Source organism: Tiliqua scincoides, chromosome 2 (genome assembly GCF_035046505.1).
Source record: "Tiliqua scincoides isolate rTilSci1 chromosome 2, rTilSci1.hap2, whole genome shotgun sequence".
Taxonomy (NCBI): Eukaryota; Metazoa; Chordata; class Lepidosauria; order Squamata; family Scincidae; genus Tiliqua; species Tiliqua scincoides.
Window position 1 is genome coordinate 205,572,114 of NC_089822.1, and position 19,271 is coordinate 205,591,384.

Consider the following 19,271-nt stretch of genomic DNA (forward strand, 5'->3'; position numbering starts at 1 on the left):
CTAAAATCTGTTGTGAACATTTCAAAAACCTATTTTCTTGCTGGAAGATAACCAGAATAGAACCCAAGATATTGGAAGGGAGGAATGAAAATGGAGTGGAATTGGGGGAAGAGTGCATCAGATCTGATCTTTGAGGAAAGGCATTCAACATTTTAAAATGGCTGGGAACTTGCCTTTAACCTCATCATCTCAATAATATTTGATTAGGACCTGTACTAAATTTCTGACACCTCTGGTGCTAAAGAGCACAACCTAGGTGCATCAGGGAGCTCAATATGTGGTCCAGAACCAGAGTAAAAAAAGTGGAAGTTGAGTTTGTGAAGCAGAAGGAAGGTTATGCTACCAGATAGGCCCGCAGGAACAGCAGAAGATATTGTTGGCTTGGAGTTATGCTTTAGAAAGATTTGAAAAATGCTTGACACACAGTTGCGATATCTTTTCCTGTGGGCAGTAACATTTAATTTCTAAAAACACCAAACTATTTTTAAAATCCTTATAAAAACTCAAGGAGGATTGATAAACACCCAATAAGCTGAGACTAAGGGCAAAAATAATTCCAGTTAAGCCACTCTTAAGTCTTAGACTAAACAAGCCTGTGCCTTCCCCATGGCACTTGCTCTCCGTCTCTGCCTCCCCATCTGTCTACACTAAGCTTTTCTTCTTTACAAATGATTTAATAACATACTAGACCCATTTCATTTCCAAGATGTCATTTGATTCCATCAGCTCATATTAAAGATACGTGGGGTTTGCAATTTAAAAATATTAATAATATTAGTTATTTATTTAAAAGAATCTTTTTAACATTTATCAATTTCTGTAAATTGCAATATTTCATTACCTTTCTTGTTATGAGAAAACACCCAATCAGACACTAACTTTGCTGTTTTGTTACTGGGATTAAAAAACAAAAACAAACGAACAGTGAATTTTACTCAATTCTCACTTAATCTTGTTGGTCTGCTTTTTAACTAATAATGTGCTTGAAGGTTGTGCTAACTGGCTGTTTGGGACACATTCAAAGCTAGAAAACAAGAGAGCCCAGGCCACCCACTCAACATTCTGCACTGCATTACAAAAATAGGCAGACAATTAAACGAGCTCTAGAAAATGTGATGTGTTTGTGGAGCAATGACTTGCCAAAAGATTCTTTTGCTTTATTATTTGATGTTCCTGAACAATTCGGTTTTTGATAAGGGTAAGTTCCAGGCCAGTGCATTTTGCATATGCCTCGATTCACATGACAAAGGAGGAAAAAACTGCTCCTGGTGTTGGTAGAAAAGGAGGAGGTAACATTGTTGGTACCATGCTATCTGCATAGGCATCTGTTAAGAGATACTAATAGAACATTTAACACCCAAAATATTGACATGCGAAGAACTTCACTAACTGTGTCAGAAGAAATAGCTATTCCCATTTGTCCCCTCATGTGCACCACTTGTTGGCAACCTTCAGTCTCGAAAGACTATCGTATCGCGCTCTGAATGGTGGTTCTGGCACAGCGTCTAGTGTGACTGAAAAGGCCAATTCGGGAGTGACAATCCCTTCCACACTGGGAGCAAGTATAGTGTGTCCCTGGTGTGTCTCCCTGGCTGTGGGCCTTCCTTCTTTGCCTTTTTGCCTCAGCCTGTTGGCAAAGTGTCTCTTCAAACTGGGAGAGGCCATGCTGCACAGCCTGCCTCCACGCAGAACGCTCAGAGGCCAAGGTTTTCCATCTGTTGAGGTTCATTCCTAAGGCTTTCAGATCCCTCTTGCAGATATCTTTGTAGCGCAGCTGTGGTCTACCTGTAGGGTGCTTTCCCTGCACAAGTTCTCCATAGAGGAGATCCTTTGGGATCCGACCATCGCCCATTCTCACAACATGACCAAGTCAACGCAGGCGTCTTTGTTTCAGCAGTGTATACATGCTGAGGATTCCAACTTGTTCCAGGACTGTGTTGTTTGGAACTTTGTCCTGCCAGGTGGTGCCGAGAATGCGTCGGAGGCAGCGCATGTGGAAAGCATTCAGCTTCTTCTCCTGTTGTGAGCGAAGAGTCCATGACTCACTGCAGTACAGAAGTGTACTCAGGACGCAAGCTCTGTAGACCTGGATCTTGGTATGATCCAGAACCCTGGCAGAAGACATCTTATTTTTGGGTTTCCTTTCATTACAGTGAAATGGAGCATGTTCAGCCCTCAGCCCTCCTTGCAGCTTCTCAGCCCTCCCTCCTCAGACACTGTTCACATGCAATGAAGGAAGACACACAGAAGTAAGAATGTGAAAACATGATGTATTTTTATCCAAAACATGTTCAGTCACTCACCTGTATCATCTCTACATGCATAGAAATCGTATGTGTGTAAGCTCTTTTTGTATGTTCCCCAAACTTGCATGCAAAGACCAAATACACATAGCCTGTACAGATTAAATAGATGAGTGGAGATTGGGGGCCAATGCATTGCCACTCTCTCTCCGATACACATTCATTCTATATACGCCCATCACACGAATGGTGCAATGTACCTAACTGACTCCTTTGCAAATTTCAAGAGACTAATCAAGACCTTCCTTTTTAGATCATCCATTCTCACAACATGACCGAGCCAACGCAGGCGTCTCTGTTTCAGCAGTGCATACATGCTAGGGATTCCAGCACGTTCCAGGACTGTGTTGTTAGGAACTTTGTCCTGCCAGGTGATGCCGAGGATGCGTCGGAGGCAGCGCATGTGGAAAGCGCTCAGTTTCCTCTCCTGTTGTGAGCGGAGAGTCCATGACTCGCTGCAGTACAGAAGTGTACTCGGGACGCAAGCTCTGTAGACCTGGATCTTGGTATGTTCCGTTCTTGTTGGACCAGACTCTCTTTGTGAGTCTGGAAAACGTGGTAGCTGCTTTACCGACGCGTTTGTTTAGCTCGGTATCGAGAGAAAGAGTGTTGGAGATTGTTGAGCCAAGGTACACAAAGTCATGGACAACCTCCAGTTCATGCGCAGAGATTGTAATCTGGGAGGTGAGTCCACATCCTGAACCATGACCTGTGTTTTCTTCAGGCTGATCGTCAGTCCAAAATCTTGGCAGGCCTTGCTAAAACGATCCATGAGCTGCTGGAGATCTTTGGCATAGCGGGCAGTGACAGCTGCATCGTCAGCAAAGAGGAAGTCACGCAGACATTTCAGCTGGACTTTGGACTTTGCTCTCAGTCTGGAGAGGTTGAAGAGCTTTCCGTCTGATCTGGTCCGGAGATAGATGCCTTCTGTTGCAGTTCCAAAGGCCTGCTTCAGCATGACAGCGAAGAAAATCCCAAACAAGGTTGGTGCAAGAACACAGCCCTGCTTCACGCCACTTCGGATGTCAAAGGGGTCTGATGTGGAGCCATCGAAGACAACAGTACCCTTCATGTCCTTGTGGAAGGATCTGATGATGCTGAGAAGCCTGGGTGGACATCCGATCTTGGGGAGAATCTTGAAGAGGCCGTCCCTGCTGACCAGGTCGAAAGCCTTCGTGAGATCTATGAAGGCTATAAAGAGTGGCTGTCGTTGTTCCCTGCATTTCTCCTGCAGTTGTCTAAGGGAGAATACCATATCAGTGGTGGACCTGTTGGCTCGGAATCCGCACTGCGATTCTGGATAGACGCTCTCTGCAAGTACCTGGAGCCTCTTTAGTGCAACTCGGGCAAACAACTTTCCTACAACGCTAAGGAGAGAGATGCCACGGTAGTTGTTGCAGTCACCCCTGTCACCTTTGTTCTTGTACAGCGTGATGATGTTTGCATCCCTCATGTCTTGAGGTACTCCACCTTCTCTCCAGCAGAGACAGAGGATTTCATGCAGCTCAGTGACGATGATCTCTTTGCAGCACTTTAGGACTTCAGCAGGGATGCTGTCTTTTCCAGGTGCCTTGCCAAAGGCAAGGGCGTCCAGGGCCACGTGAAGTTCTTCTAGGGTTGGTTCACTGTCAAGCTCCTCCAACACAGGCAGACACTCAATGTTGTTCAGCGCTTCTTTGGTGACTACATTTTCTCTGGAATATAGCTCAGAGTATTGCTGCACCCAGCGTTCCATCTGCTGCGCCTGATCCTGGATGACCTCGCCTGTGGCAGACTTCAGAGGGGCAATTTTCTTCTGTGTTGGACCTAGGGCCTGCTTGATACCATCATACATCCCCTTGATGTTGCCCGCATCAGCTGCTATCTGTATCTCGGAACAGAGCTGGAGCCAGTAGTCGTTAGCACATCTCCTGGCAGCCTGCTGGACTTTGCTGCGAGCAGCTCGGAGGACCTGCAGGTTGCGCTCACTGGGACAGGCCTTGTATGCTGCTTGAGCTCTCCTCTTTTCCTCAATGACTGGTGTCAACTCCTCAGAATGGGCTTCAAACCAGTCTGCTGTCTTGTTGGTCCTCTTGCCAAATATGGACAAGGCGGTGTTGTAAACGGTATTCTTGAAATGTTCCCATCTGTTGGATGCGTTTGCATCGGCTGGGCCTGGAAGAGATTCCTCAAGTGCTTGTGCAAATTCCTCCACTTTTCTCTGATCCCAGATCTTGCTGGTATCAATGCGAGGTCTTCCTTCCTTTTTCGTGTGATACAGTCGCTTTGCTTGCAGTTTCACTCTGCTGCACACCAGGGAGTGGTCATTGTCGCAGGCAGCACCGTGATAACTGCGTGTGATCTTGATGCTGGGAAGGCTGGAGCGTCTGGAGAGAATCAGGTCGAGCTGGTGCCAGTGCTTTGATCTTGGGTGTCTTCAAGAGACTCTATGTTGGGGCTTCGTGTTGAAGAATGTGTTGCTGACACAGAGACCGTGATGACAGCAAAACTCTAGCAGGCGTTGGTCATTTTCAGTCATCTTCCCAGTGCCGAACTGACCTAAGCAAGTGGGCCACGAACTGTTATCAGCACCAACTCTAGCATTGAAATTGTCGAGGATGAACAATGGCTCTTTTACAGGGATCTTCTTGATAGTGGTGGCCAGGTCATCGTAGAATTTGTCTTTGGCTTCTGCTGGAGACGACAGAGTTGGTGCATAAGCACTGATGAGTGTGACAGGTCCTGCTGATGACTGGAGCTGCAGAGACAAAATTCTTTCACTTCCCACAGTAGGTGGGATGATGGATTCCAACAGAGTATTTCTGACCGCAAAGCCAACGCCATGTTCCCTGGTTTCGTTTGGTGGTTTTCCCTGCCAGAAAAATGAGAAATTTCTCTCCTTGATAGATCCGGAATCTGGCAGCCTTGTCTCTTGAAGGGCGACGATGTCCATCTGCAGTCTGCTCAGCTCCATGTCGATGACAGCTGTTTTGCGTGCATCGTCTATTTCTTGCAGGTCATCAGAGAAGCCAGGTGTCATTGTCCTTACATTCCAGGTGCCCAGTTTTAGGGCAGGAGTTTTCTGTTTTCTGTTGCATGGTGCAGAGTTGTCGATCCGCTTGTTGGTTTTCATCCTAAACCCCATGCACCCCATGAGGTTAACGGACCGTGGCGAGGCAACACCTTACTGGCTGGGGACTGCCCAGCTTAAGGCGGGCGGTAGCTGCCCAATGAGATGCAATGATCTCTCCTACCGTCGGAAGCAGCCCCTGGCGTCACGCTCTACGCCAATCGAGCAAAGACTTATAACCGGTAAACTGCTGCTTCCCGTGTTGTGCCGACACCGTATGGTGAAGTTGGAGTGTCCTCTCCAGTGCGCGAAGCCTGGGTAAAGAAGGCATGGAGGATATGCTGTTACCCATGCAGCAAATCCCCCCTCTCCACGTCGCTGGAATGGTCCAATGGAAAGGCAGAAGCCAATACGGTTGGTTCCAGCGGTGTCACAGGAGTTGCCAGAACATGACTGTGTTCAGCCATGAACCGCCTCAGGGACTCCAGCTCCTGATTTTGCCTCAAAGTTGACTCCTGAAGCCTTTTCCTTAACTGGAAGTAGCCACAAGGCAGTGGAGGTTTGGGATCAGAGTTTTCCTTCTCTCAGATGAGCTGCCTTCCCAGGCTGACCAGTCCCATCTACCTGGTGGCTGTTTAGTCTCCTCTTACGGCACGTACAGCCAAACTGAGGACCTGTTCTTATCCCCAGCCCCTGGGGGATGACGCAGGAGTGGAGGGGCAGAAAGAAAGATTGTGGAAGCAGGGATGGGGCTAATGGAGGATTGCAGAGAGAGAGGAAGCAGGGGTGGGGCTAATGGAGGATTGCAGAGACAACCCAGAGACAACAATTTAAAAAATCAACACCCCACGTATTTTTTAATGACAGTATTGCATCTGAACCATCCAGTGCAGGCAACATCCAGGAAGCTGTAAAAGAAACTATAAACATGCAGGAAGCTGTAAAAATCCCATGGTAAAAGAATTCATATGGAGATGGTTCAGCACTAATACAACTCAACAGTTATATAGCATTTGTTGAGCATTCAAAGTCCCTGACATAAATTGTCTCAACAATCCTTACAATAGTCCCACAAGGTGTGTTAGTATCATTATCCAACAGGGGTGTGTGGTGCTTCAAAAAGCACCACCGCTGTGTGAGGTGCCCAAGCACCCGCAACCCACACGCAGAGCGCATGGGTTGAGGATGCTTGGGCATGTCACACAGCAGTGGTGCTTTTTGAAGGACTCCAGTGGGGAGGCTGTGCCTCACCTGCCTCCCCACAACCGCATCTTCCTGTTATCCACGTATTAGTGGTGATGAAATTGGAAAAGGGGGAGATGAATGAAAGACAGCTACTTTTCCAAAGTGCACAAATAAGGCGTGACTTGAACTATGCAGTACACAATACCAGTTGTTAACACCAGTTTTTTCTGTATGCATTAATCCGCGGGGGGATGGATTTTATGGCTGCTATCAGTCACCACTGTGTGGAGATGCGATATGGCTGTGTATAATTCTTGAATGGCTAAGTAAATCAGCTTTAATCCAAATTTAGCTAAAGTACATAAAAGGTATGAACATGACCTTAGTTTGCTAACTAAAGCATAGGTTGTTTACATTTGGGATTTTAAATCAAACTATGATTATGTGAATCACAGATGCCATTGCACTAAACACACACCAGGGGCCCATTATGCTAGGCAATGTACAAAGAGAGAAAAATACACAGTTCTTATCTCAAATGGATTAACATCCACCTATTAAGAAAAGAGACTAATTTTGAGCAGTACGCAGAATGCCACAGTATGCCGCAGTCTAAAACACATTTGAATGGGACATAGGGCAAAACTGCTCATGAACATATCCCTCCCATTGCCCCTCATTTCCAAACCAACTACTTATAGAAGAATAAAACTGAGAAGTAAATCAGATAATACCTCCGACTATCCTCCTCCTCAGTCTGTAAACTCCTATAGAAACTATTAGTGATGGGACACACTTATGTATATTTACATCCTTGCCATGACCACTGCAAAAGATGATACCACATTACGTAACAAGATAAAAGTTTGAATCAAATCATTTCTGCAGAAGTGTCATCTTGGGCTCTCTCCGATGCCACAGTTCATAATAGCTTATTAATGGTATTTAGGGGTGTATCTAGAGAGATTTCGGTAAGAAGATGGCCATTGCTATAGGATTCCACTTGAGACATTCCTCAAGATCATTCAGGAAGGATTAACTACTCTGGCAAAAAGGGAATCTATTAAGGGTGCCCACAGCAGCACTGAAGGACCTACAGAGCAAAATGTTTGTTTCCTGGTCTTTAAATGAGACTATATTTTTCAAAGACAAATATAAACAAACACATAACACATAACACGAAGGTTGGGAACGCCTGCCCAGGTGGGGTAGGTTGCAACAACCAGCTTGGGAAACACTGGAGTATAAAGCATTGTGGGTGTTTTTTTTTTAGTTTAGAAGGGGATTGTAAGGTTTTGTCTTCTGGCTGTCTCTGTCAGTGTACAAGAATTTGATTATCCAGTGAAATTGATTGGCTGTAGGTTCAGGATAGACAAAAGGCCTTCTTCATTATACCATCCTTCCTCCAAGGAGCTCAGGGTCCTTGAGGACTGCTCATATAGTCTCATTTAAAAAAAAAAAAAATTTTTGTTATAATTTTTTTTTTTTTAATGAGGCTATATGAGCAGTCCTGTTGGATCAGACCAAAAGTTCAGTGCACTATTTCTCACAGTGGCCAACAACATGTACTCAGGAAGCCCGTAAGCAGGGCATGTAGGCAACATATCTCTTCCATTCTCGCCCCCCCTCCCCACCCCAGGCAACTGGTACTCATTGGTATAAAGTCTCAGAACATAGAGATTCCGCACAACCACCAAGACTAGTAACTGGTAAGACTCCATGGTGCCAGGATGCTATGGTGACTCAGGAAGATCCAGGTTCAAATCCCTGCTCAGTGACAAAACGTCTTGGGTAACCTTGGGCCAGTCACTGTCTCTGAGCCTAACCTACCTCACAGGGTTGCTGAGGACAAAAAGGAGAGAAGGAATCACGTACACCACCCTGCGCTCCTTAGAGGAAGGACGGTATAATGAAGAAGCCCTTTTGTCTATCCTGAACCTACAGCCAATCAATTTCACTGGATAATCAAATTCTTGTACACTGACAGAGACAGCCAGAAGACAAAACCTTACAACCCCCTTCTAAACTAAAAAAAAAACACCCACAATGCTTTATACTCCAGTGTTTCCCAAGCTGGTTGTTGCAACCTACCCCACCCGGGCAGGCGTTTCCAACCTTAATTTAGAATGCTACGCTTAAGGAGGATAGTGATCCAATTGGGGACCCATAAGTACCATTAGAATGGCACTCCTTTGCTGCCACTGCCAAATGCATATAAGCAAAATATATATTTTTTAACTTACATGCATTCATTGGTGGCAACAGCAGCAAAACCGGAAAGTGCCATTCTAATAGCACCTGCAGGTCACTAGTCACGTAGCTACCCTACTTAAGAGGGTAGCATCCCAAATGAAGATTGGGAACCACTACTTCACTCTTTCCTAGTAGGAAGGGTGTTCCAAGCCTCTACTGCCCTTTTCAGCATTTTTCCAGCAATACAAGGAATACAATTGTACACCATATTTCAAATGCAGTCAAATAATGGATTTGAATAAGGGTCTTACAGCTCTGGCAGTTTTGTATTTCACTTTCCTTCAAGATGGGTTCTGATAGGGTCAGCTCACTGAAGCAGGCAGGTGATGTGGCTACTTTGAGCAATGGAATGGTGGGGTGGGAGATTGGCATGGAATGCCCTGCAACACCACACCTGACTGCCATTCCTCATCAATTCACTAAGTTGCTGCTTCAGCTGACCATGATGATGCTCTTCTTTTTTCTCCAGGAAGTCATGGAGGAAGTAAGGGGAGGTGGCCTGCAGCATCTCCTAGAAGGCATTATAGGCTGCCTCCTTCCACCACTTCCTTCCTCTGTTTCAACTCTCTCTGCTTTTTGGAAAGGGTGGGATGCATCAGCAGAAAATGAATGTGAGGGGGGAAAAGATCAATAGGAAGAGAGCTTCCCTGTAGCAGGGGGGGCACGAAGAATTAGTGAAATTGGTGTAGAGTGGGGGAGATCAAGAGGTAAAATGTGCAAGGAGATCAAGGGGAAGAAATAAGCAAGAGAGAAGATGATCAATAAGGAACTGGGGCGGGGAGGTGAGAGGGCTGAAATAAAAGTATCTCAATCTTTTCTACTGCCCAGGAAGTCTCCTAGCCTCTTAACTGAGTACTTCCGACATTTAGGAAGTCTTTTTTCTTTTGCATTTTTGTTGTTTTGAGTACTGCAAATGCTTGTGACTTTGAGGCCACAAGGGCCAATGGAGCACTGCAGTACCAAATGCTTTTATGAGTTCCTGCCCCATGGACAAACTTTTTAGTGAGCCGCTTCTGTTTGCTCTGCAGCCCCATCAATTTTGACTGAGCAGAAGAGAAATAACATTTTTAAAGACACTTCATGTTATGATTTTCTCCTCCTCTGACCAAAAAGAGGACATCTTGCTTGAGAAACCTGTTTTCTAAATGAGCCTTTTACATGTTTCATGTTTCTTTTACTTTTTAAAAAATGTTTTATGAAGCTGTCACTGTGCAAAATGAGAATTTTTTTTTTTTGCACTCTTTGAAATAAGGATGTGAGGCGGGATCAATTTTTTAAGGCAGTAAAGTAAAAGGGAAAAATAGCAGCAATTTTCTCTTTTGAACATGCCCTATTTAATGGAATGGATGTCACAGTAGAGCTTTATCCCAGGGAGATACAAAAAGAACCACAAAATGACAGTGTAGTGAAAGACATCCACACTCCATATCTCCATGTTTTTCCATATGTCTCTTACAGATATTTAAGATACTCTCTTTTTCTGTGTCACTCCCCCCTCCCCCCAATTTCTTCTGTTGGCCAAAGGAAAAGTCAGTGAAACAAATAAAACGTGAGAGAAGTCTGATCCTACTATACTGAAATAAATGCCAAATGCAGGATATAACTTCTCTTTTTGAAGACTGCAGTCGAATTATGTTACTGTGACTGACCTGAGCCCCACCTCACCCTTCACTCATCCACACATACTAAGAAGGAGAACAAAGCCGTCCTGCCATTTATTCAGATTTGGATGAAAATGTACAAGAATCAGATCCCTTTTCACTAAAATACCAATAAATGTGCACTAATAACATCAGGCCCAAAATGCATGCACATGCACACACAGGGTTTGTGCTTGTTTACATAAGAGACCTCCGCTCAATGTGTTCAACACTTCTGTGCAAGACTGGCAACTTTAATATTCAAAAGATGTTATTTTAAAAAGAAAAGGAAGAGCTGGCAACCCTGAAAACCATAATATAATCTTACAACTGGAGAAACCAAAATAATTATAGTATAAAACCAAATCTAAAAATGTACAGTGAGTTTAATCTATTCCATGTGCCAGAGCTGGGGGTTCTAGAAGATTTTAGATTGTAGTCATTACTACCATACTTTGTGCCTATTGTTATAACCATGTGGTGCCAGAAAAGTGTTGTCCATTATCACTTTTCTTCTGTAACCTTTTCTACAACAGTTGTCAATATTTTCCTAGGAGCATACCAGGGTCTGGTAATGCATTTTGGTACAGTGAAACTGGCATTCAGAATGTAAAAAGTAGATGGCACGTAGCTGGAGTGCAAAAGTAGGTGGAAGTATGCACACAGAAGCAATGCAGGATTTATCCATCTTACAGCACTGTCTCGTAACAGCAGCATACTAATTGACAGGGGAAAGTGGCTAGGGGTTATTACATCCTCTAAGGGTACTGGAGTTTTAAATATCTGAGGCCCCAATCCACTATCCCCCATTGATGCAGCTGTGCCAAAATGTCAAACACTGCATCCTATGGTAGAGGAGCAGTTGCAGAGGATTCCTCTCAGCAAAGGAACCACTGTCCTGTTACCCCGGGGTAAGTCTCAGTGGCACGATCTACACTGGGCCCTCCTTACTCATAGGTTCTGCACCCATGTATCTCACTCAATGCAGGTGCTGAGCCTGGGGCTGAAGGGCCTCAAGGACCTTCTGGATGCATCTGGGTGGTGTTCTGAGGTGTGGATAGGACATGTGCAGCCTCCCTGTGCCTCAGAAGGCTCCTGGACTCTTTGGAAGGGTACCTCTGGTTTTTCAGCAAATTGGAAGTGCCTTTCCAAAGAGTCTGGGAAGCCTCTGAGACACTGGGTGGTCACACATGTGGAGTTAGAATACAGGCGGTGCCAACACCACTGATTCTGCCCTTCCCTGCCCCAATCCACCAATCCCTGCCACTTTCCTGCCGTCGCCATCCTTTCACCCCCTCTTCCCCTGTTCCACTCTCTTGCCACCCCTCCCACCTGCTGACTTACCTTCGTCAGCAAAAGACACAAGGGCCTCCCAGCCAGTGCTGCTGTCAGTACACTAAGTAGCACTTTGACAGAGTGCCTTTTGCGTCTGGCACTGACTGCTTTCTAACAGGCAGCACTAGCAGAGGATCCTCACTGAGGATGTGCGGTAAGTATAAGATACCTGTAAAGGTATTTACAAACCCTGTAAAGGGTTTGTGCTTTTCCCCATCTGTCCACTTCTCAATAAGTTAACTTATTTTAGAACACAGGAAGACTGTTCTAAAATTAGGTGTGTAAGAGGTATAATATGTGCATGAAGGAAAGGCAGGAAAGAGGTGAATGAAGGACACCAGGAAACAAGGAGAGAAATGAATCTGAAGTGACAGGCTAAAGTGAGTGGAAATGGGATGTAATGGGAATTAAGAATGGATGAGGAGGAAGATCTCAGATTAAGGAGAGAAGTCCACAAAGCAGCTGCAATGTGGGCCTGCTCAGGAGACATCGTTCTCTATCATGGGAAACATTTGTGCATGTCTCTCTCTCTCTCTCAGTGTGTGTGTGTGTGTGTGTGTGTGTGTGTGTGTGTGTGTGTGTGTGTGTGTGTGTGTGTGTGTGAGAGAGAGAGAGAGAGAGAGAGAGAGAGAGTCTACGTTACATTTCATGCATACAGCTAAATAAAACTGAAAGGAAAATACACACATAGGTCTTTGGTAGAGGGAGGGAACATGTTGACACAAAGTCTGATAAAGGCTTAATTCCAAATATGATTAAAAACAGAAATGCATTTAAATATAAAACCAGAAATTCCTAAGCACAGCACACCACTATGCCAAGAAAGCAAGTGAAGTAAATGAACTAGGGGGCCTGCTAGCACTGCTCTGCAGCCTTGGTGCAGGAGTAAAACACTATTGTGTACAACTGAGGCATACAAGTCTTAGAATATCACTTCAAAGTCCTGCACAAGGGGAGGAGATGTGTATATCCCCAGTGGCAAGTTGCATGTTCTGTCCACACAACAAAGAATGTGCCACGTTTCTAGGGTCCGCACACCTGTACATGTAAAACTGCAACCTGGAGTATTTTATCCCATTCCAAATGGTTAGGCCGAATTTGTCATTGTGCAATGTATCCAGGATTCCAGTCAATGGGCTCTCTAGGAAGATGATCGACAGGGCCTAAGACATTGACTCTCATCTGGCAAGACACGTGTGTTTTAGAAGAGGAACGTATATAATAATCTACAGTCCTTACAGGCATATTATAGGAATGCATGATCGTTCCCAGGCAATACAGTGAGACAGAGTGGATCACGTTCTCATCTCCTTCCTGCTTAACAAAGAAGGGCGGCTGGGGGTGCATTTATACTGAGAGATTCCCTGTCCATTAGAATGTTACAGATGCTTTGAAAATGCTATTCAATTGCAAGTCTCAGACAACTAATTATGAAAGATATCCACCAAAAGTTCTGATTCATTCCTCCTGGTCTCCTACCTGCGATACCCCCACACTTTTTGCTTTCAAATATCTGACCAGGCAATGGTGCCCTCATAGCTTAATCAAAATACTTAACAGTAGCTCTGGAAGCAGCAGCAGCATGAACAAACAAAGCTATCCGGTATTATTGAATGTAGAGAGCACATTGGATTTAAGCTTGGACTGATATGCCTGCAGTGATGAGAGTTGTAACCCACCAGGTCTGTTCTCATCGTTCTTATAAAAACCCTTTCTAGCCTCTTTGAGCTGCCATACCACTGTTAACAAAATCCTACTGCATGCTACAATACCTCATTAAAAGTGGTATTCCCTGGAAGGGGGAAGAATGCAGAATTCATTACTTTGATATTTGCCAACTGCTTATTCAAAGAGCCATACCTGCCCAAAGGTCTAAGACTACCTTGCATATATCTTGGAGGGGAATAATGTACAGTATGTTAAAGGGATTAACATGCTGTTCAACACTGCACCTATGCTTGAGCATCTCAAACCTTTTCTTATTATGCAGAGAAGTAAGGGGAGAGTGTGCAGATTGGATGGCGAGCAGTTTGATGAAAGAATTCTTTTCCAGACACCTAATGATACATGGCTTGAAAGGGGGAATCAGGAATTTGCGTATTGGCCACTATATGCACAGCACACACACATAAATATGGCTACGTGAATCCAGCTTGGGGGGGGGATTATACCAGTTTCCCACTGCAAGGAAAGAACTGGGAAAAAAACATCAGGAGTGCAGGGGAGTAGTATTCGTACAGGTGAAGTCTTTCATTGCTCCTGGAAAAGAGAAGATAATGTATGCAGTTTTTACTCTATTATGAGATGTCTATAGCACTCCCTCTCTCTCAGTGTGCACTGCATGTGTAATTTTATTCCACAAAAACAAATGGAAATTTATCCATTGGTTCCCATGGATGCAGGGCTGATAACACAATTTATTTTCAGGCATAAAGTACATCCAAGAGTTGGTATATGCTATTCATCACTTGAGCCCCATTGTCATACCTTGAGCCCTACTGTAGCCTCTTACCTAAGGAGTCACAACACTGGTCCAGGCTCCCTTGTGAAAAAGGCAATGATCCATTTCTAGCTTGGCTCAGTATTTTCCATTCTGAGAACAGAAAATGTAACACTTCCTATCATAATCCAGATGTATCACCTAATGTGGAAGCTCAAAGGTCACTTGTTGGAATAGTAAAATTAGTTCATCAGTGATACTGATCATTTAATCAGACAGTTGCTCAATATGTCACTGACTTCCAGGGTTTGCCTATCCATGAGGCCAACAGAAACAGTCACCTCCAGCAGGAGATGGGGGGCACCCATCACCAACTTCCCTAGACTGCTCCTCCCTCTCTTCTGCCCCCTGGATTGGAAAAGGAAGAGGGGGACAGAGCGGAAAAGGAAGTGTGGTGGGCAGGAGAGGGGAATGCTGAGCTAGAACACTGGAGAGTGGGAGGCAGGCACATCATCAGGTAAGGGGGCAGCATTGTGCATGCCACTGCAGGAGATCTTGTACCAGCCCTGCTGGCTTCATCCAAAAATGTCATGCAATCTCCTAGTTTGATGAGCTGAATCCCCAAAGCATCCTTCCACCCTGCATTAGGCGGCAGGAGGTCTGGTCTAGAGGGTTGAGCCTCCGTTTGCCTGAAGATAACATCCGCAGGTCACCAGTTCGAGGCCACCGGCACCGTGAATGGTGAGACCTTGAAGCAGCTGACAAGCCGAGCCGAGTTATTCCACCTGCTCTTTGGTGTGAGCGAAGAAGAAGCTTGGCTGCCCTCCATGTGAGAGATGAAGGAGCTGCTTGTCAGCTTGCGTGGGAGGAAACCGGAAGCCAGAATGTGATACCAGATCAAAAAGATACTTCTGAAATGTTGTGGTTCTTGAAAGATAGAACCTTTCTTCAATTGTAAAAATCCCTACGGGGATTTAGAACAGCCTGCCCATGTGAACCGCCTTGAATAAAGTCTGAGGAGAAATCTGACAACCAAGAAAGGCGGTATATAAATACATGTATTATTATTAATATGGTTCTATCTGGTTCTACAAGGTTTACTTATTATAGTGGGGCTGATCCCTCCAAGTCATTCAAGATAGCTAACTGTGTGCTAAGTGCCCCTATCTGTAGATGCCAAAGAATGGGCTGCACAGTGGAAGCCACTATCTCATACCTGACAATTGCTTTGCATCTACATTTTAAAATCAGTGTCACTGGTAGGCTTGGGCAGGATTAATCATTATGCTGCCTGTTCCCTCTTTGTGCACACTAAGTACAAGCCATTCTGACTGCCCTGCGCCCCTCCAGTATAGTCACAGCTGGGATCACTCTGTAGAGTGGACGTTTTGATTCAGACAGACAAGCGAACAATACATGATTTGGGAGGCCGTGTTGATGCAGCAAGCACTTATTGCTGCTGCTGTGGTAGCAGGAGACTAGAACCAGGTTTATCACATTGTTGTGATGTGCTTGCACTGAGACCCTGTGGCCTCAGACTACGATGCCTCTGTCAGCGCAGTGCATCATAGTCAAGTCCCAATTCTCAAGCCTAAGCTCTATATATGCTGCAGCTTCAGGAATTTTCAAAGCAGAGGCCCTGGGGATCAGGCTGAGGAAAAGTACAGGGAGCTTATGCTTATGAACTGTTCCAAGCTATATACCTTGCACATGCCTGATCTCACCTGATCTCGGAAGCTAAGCAGGGACAGGCCTGGTTAGTACTTGGATGGGAGACCACCTGGGAATACCAGGTGCTGGAGACTTATACCATAGTCTTTCGAGGCTGAAGGTTGCCAACCAAGCTATAACAGGGTATATGTACAAGAACAACAACTATAGCATACGCATAGTGGTTTGGAGTGTTCAAAGTGCTTAACATATCTTCTTGCTGTTGTCACTACAACAACATGGAAAGGAAAGTATTATCCCCATGTTGCAGATGGGAAAGACTGAGGATGAAGAATGACTTACCCAAGATCACCTAGTGAATTCATGGCAGGAATGGGATTTGAACTGACTTGCAGCTCTGTTTCTTACAGGGCAATCCTATGCATGTCTACATAGAAGTAAGTTGCAGTGTGTTCAAAGGAGCTTACGCTCAGGAAAGCGTGGATAGGATTGTAGCCTTAGTCACTATGTTATATCAGCTCTCACTGGCTTACAAATAGCCAAGGGAAACCTGTGTGGAGTTTGTAAAAGCCCCATCCAGACAGTTCCTATTTCATTTGCCCACCCACCAAGCAAGAGAAAAGAGTGTGATCTGTGCTCTATGCATTCGCAAAAACATTTCTGATGTACAAAACAAACATGGTCCACATGTACTGTAGGCACTAGAAAAACACAAAACAAAACAGATGAGGCTAGAAACACTGTCTGGCAAAAGACATGTCCCACTCCTCATTCATAGCTGAGCTTTTGAAATAATTAGCAATTCTGAACTACAAAACATTTTCCCAGTGGGATAATATACTCCAGCATCTGTCAGAAAGCGAGTGCCTATCAAATTGCCAAGAGAAACATTTTTCTCTTCATTCAATTCTCATCTAAATTGAAAACAACCCCAGAAAATATCCAGTGGCATCAAATCACTATATGTCTCTGAGAGGATGCAAGCTGTTCACCATCACAGAGAAAGCTCCCCAACCAGGCAGCGATCACTCACCCAAATTAACAAATCATTTAATTTAGTTAGAAAAAGAATTTACAATGGACGGATGATGCAGTCCCATACAGCATTTTAAACTAGAGGAGAAGTTTTTTAAAAAAATTAGTTCAACTAAAAGAATCAGAATCAACATGGGTTGGCCACAGAAGGTGGAAAATGGCAACAACTCAGCACAATGAACAACAGAGCAACCTTGGACAGAGGGAACCAGTACCAGCCTAGTCTCTTCTTGGGTTCAATGTCACTGCAGAAGAGGGTGTAGGATTGTGAATGTGGGGAAAGTGCTGCTGCTTCTAGACTTCAGTAAGAAATGATATATAGGAAATGGCATAAGACTGCTGGCTCTTAAGCCATTCATAATATTTGCCATCAAAAGATCTTCTTTTGCACACTGCAAAATATGCAGTCAGGCAACTGCCTTCAGGAACATTTAGCAATGAATATCTGTGTGACTTCAACACCTCTAAATAATGAAAGTTGCAAGCGCGACATAACTGGAAATTCCACTTCAGGTTTCATTGTGCTTGTAACTTTCACTATTTAAAAGCTGCAGGGAGCCCTGCAAGCGCTTCGCGGGGCTCCCCACACCCCTGGACCCTGATAGTGAGTATGTTCAGTTTAAAAATAGCCTCCCTTCCCCCACAGAGGTACGATCCTAGGGATTGTTTCACTGCTTTCCCAATGCGCCAGCCCCTTAAAGGGAACAGGGCATCATTACACAAGCTGGTGGGTTGCGACTCACCAGTTTGAGTACCACTGCTCTAGAACAATTTACTATACACTGGAGTTCATGTGGGAGGAAGAAGTCCCAGAGACAATCACCCCTTCTATTTGGAAAAAAACACTCTAGTTTACTATCCCTTTAAAACAGTGGTTTTCAAACTGGTGGGTCTCACACCCATCAGCCTAAGAAGCACTGCCTCTGTCACCATAAAGGGCAGGGGAAGGCAACAATGTGATCCCCAGGATCACACCACTGCTGAGGCTAATGGAGGGGTGTTGTTTTTTTACTTACCTCCTGTAGCTCTGGCCTCTTGGGGATGTGGGGAGCCCCACGGAGCCCTCCGCAGGGCTCCCCAAGCCCCTGTAAGTGAGAAAAAAAGCAATTGGAAACCTCTTGCAGTTTCATGATCAAAAATCAGAAGTGGTTTCCGATTGTTTTTTCCTCACTTACAGAGGTATGGGGAGAGTTCTGTGGAGGGCTCCACAGGGCTTCCTGCATCCCCCAGAGGTTGGCGCTACAGGAGGTAAGTAAAAAAAAAAAAATCAGCCCTGGTAGTGGTGGGGATCACATTGGTGCCTTCCTCCCCAACCCCTACAAAGACTTGTCAGGGTTCTCAAACTCCCTGAGAGGTTGAGAACCACTGCTTTAAAATATTCTAGACTCGTGAAGGGGCTTTAAAATGCTGGAAAAAAATTTTTTTAAAATTCATTTGCCCTTTAAAAGATATTGCTGATTTTTTTAAATGCTTTTAAATTAGAATCTGTCATCCCAGCAGCCATGCAAAGATTTTTAAGAGTCTCCCCACTAAACTGTCAGATTAAAAATGCCAATAGTTGTTGTTGTTTTTTTTAAGTGGGCAGCTGAGGAGGAAACAAAGCCAAAAATTCAGCTCCTACTTGAAAAAGGGCACAAAAGAAAATCCAGAATCATGAATCCAGTTTCCTTCATGCAAATCAGTCCTCCATTAGACACACAGAATGACTTGCAGAAGCATTTCTAACAAAACTGTTACACAGACCTTTAGACTTGCAACCTGCAGTCAGATCTATCAGTACACAGAATCATCCTAAGGAAATCAAAGGAACTGTGAGGTGAAAATGACAGTGTACATCTCTCACAGTTCTTGGTTAAGGAGGCTTGCAGATTCTGACAAATATCTCCAAGGCCATGTGTTTTGGTTTAACTTTTCAAAAACAAGTTCACCAGTTCATTAGCATTGCAGTTCAGCATTGCTGATCAAGTAAACATTTTCAGCCAATTAGCGCCTGTGCATTTAATTGATTGGTCAATTAATTAATCAATCAATTAAAATACAGTATTTAAGTACAGACGACTGAGTTCTATCCTTCCTCTCTTCATGATCTGCATGCTAGGAACAGCCTCTCCAAACGTCCTTGCTATTTCCTTCAAATCTCACCTATCCCATGAAGACTTTTGCATCATTCCTCAGTACTCTTCCCTACTGTAACTGGCAGCCCAATCCTAATGAAATTCCCACATGGTGATGCAGCAGTGTCGGCACAGTCCACACTGTTTCCCATGAGGAAATTTCAGCTGCTGGAGGTCTCCTCTGGGTGAGGGGACACTTGTCTCCTTGCCCAGGGGTACATAAGAACTTAACATCAGGTCAAAGGC

At 44.6% G+C, this 19,271-nt stretch overlaps 1 protein-coding gene and 1 pseudogene across 1 annotated transcript in view; one reads left to right on the forward strand and one right to left on the reverse strand.

Moving 5' to 3' along the window:
* CACNA2D2 (calcium voltage-gated channel auxiliary subunit alpha2delta 2) overlaps nucleotides 1-19,271 on the reverse strand; it is a 632,244-nt gene that overhangs the window by 392,050 nt on the left and 220,923 nt on the right. The gene's annotated exons all lie outside the window — the stretch shown is intronic.
* LOC136643532 (5S ribosomal RNA) lies at nucleotides 15,893-16,010 on the forward strand (annotated as a pseudogene).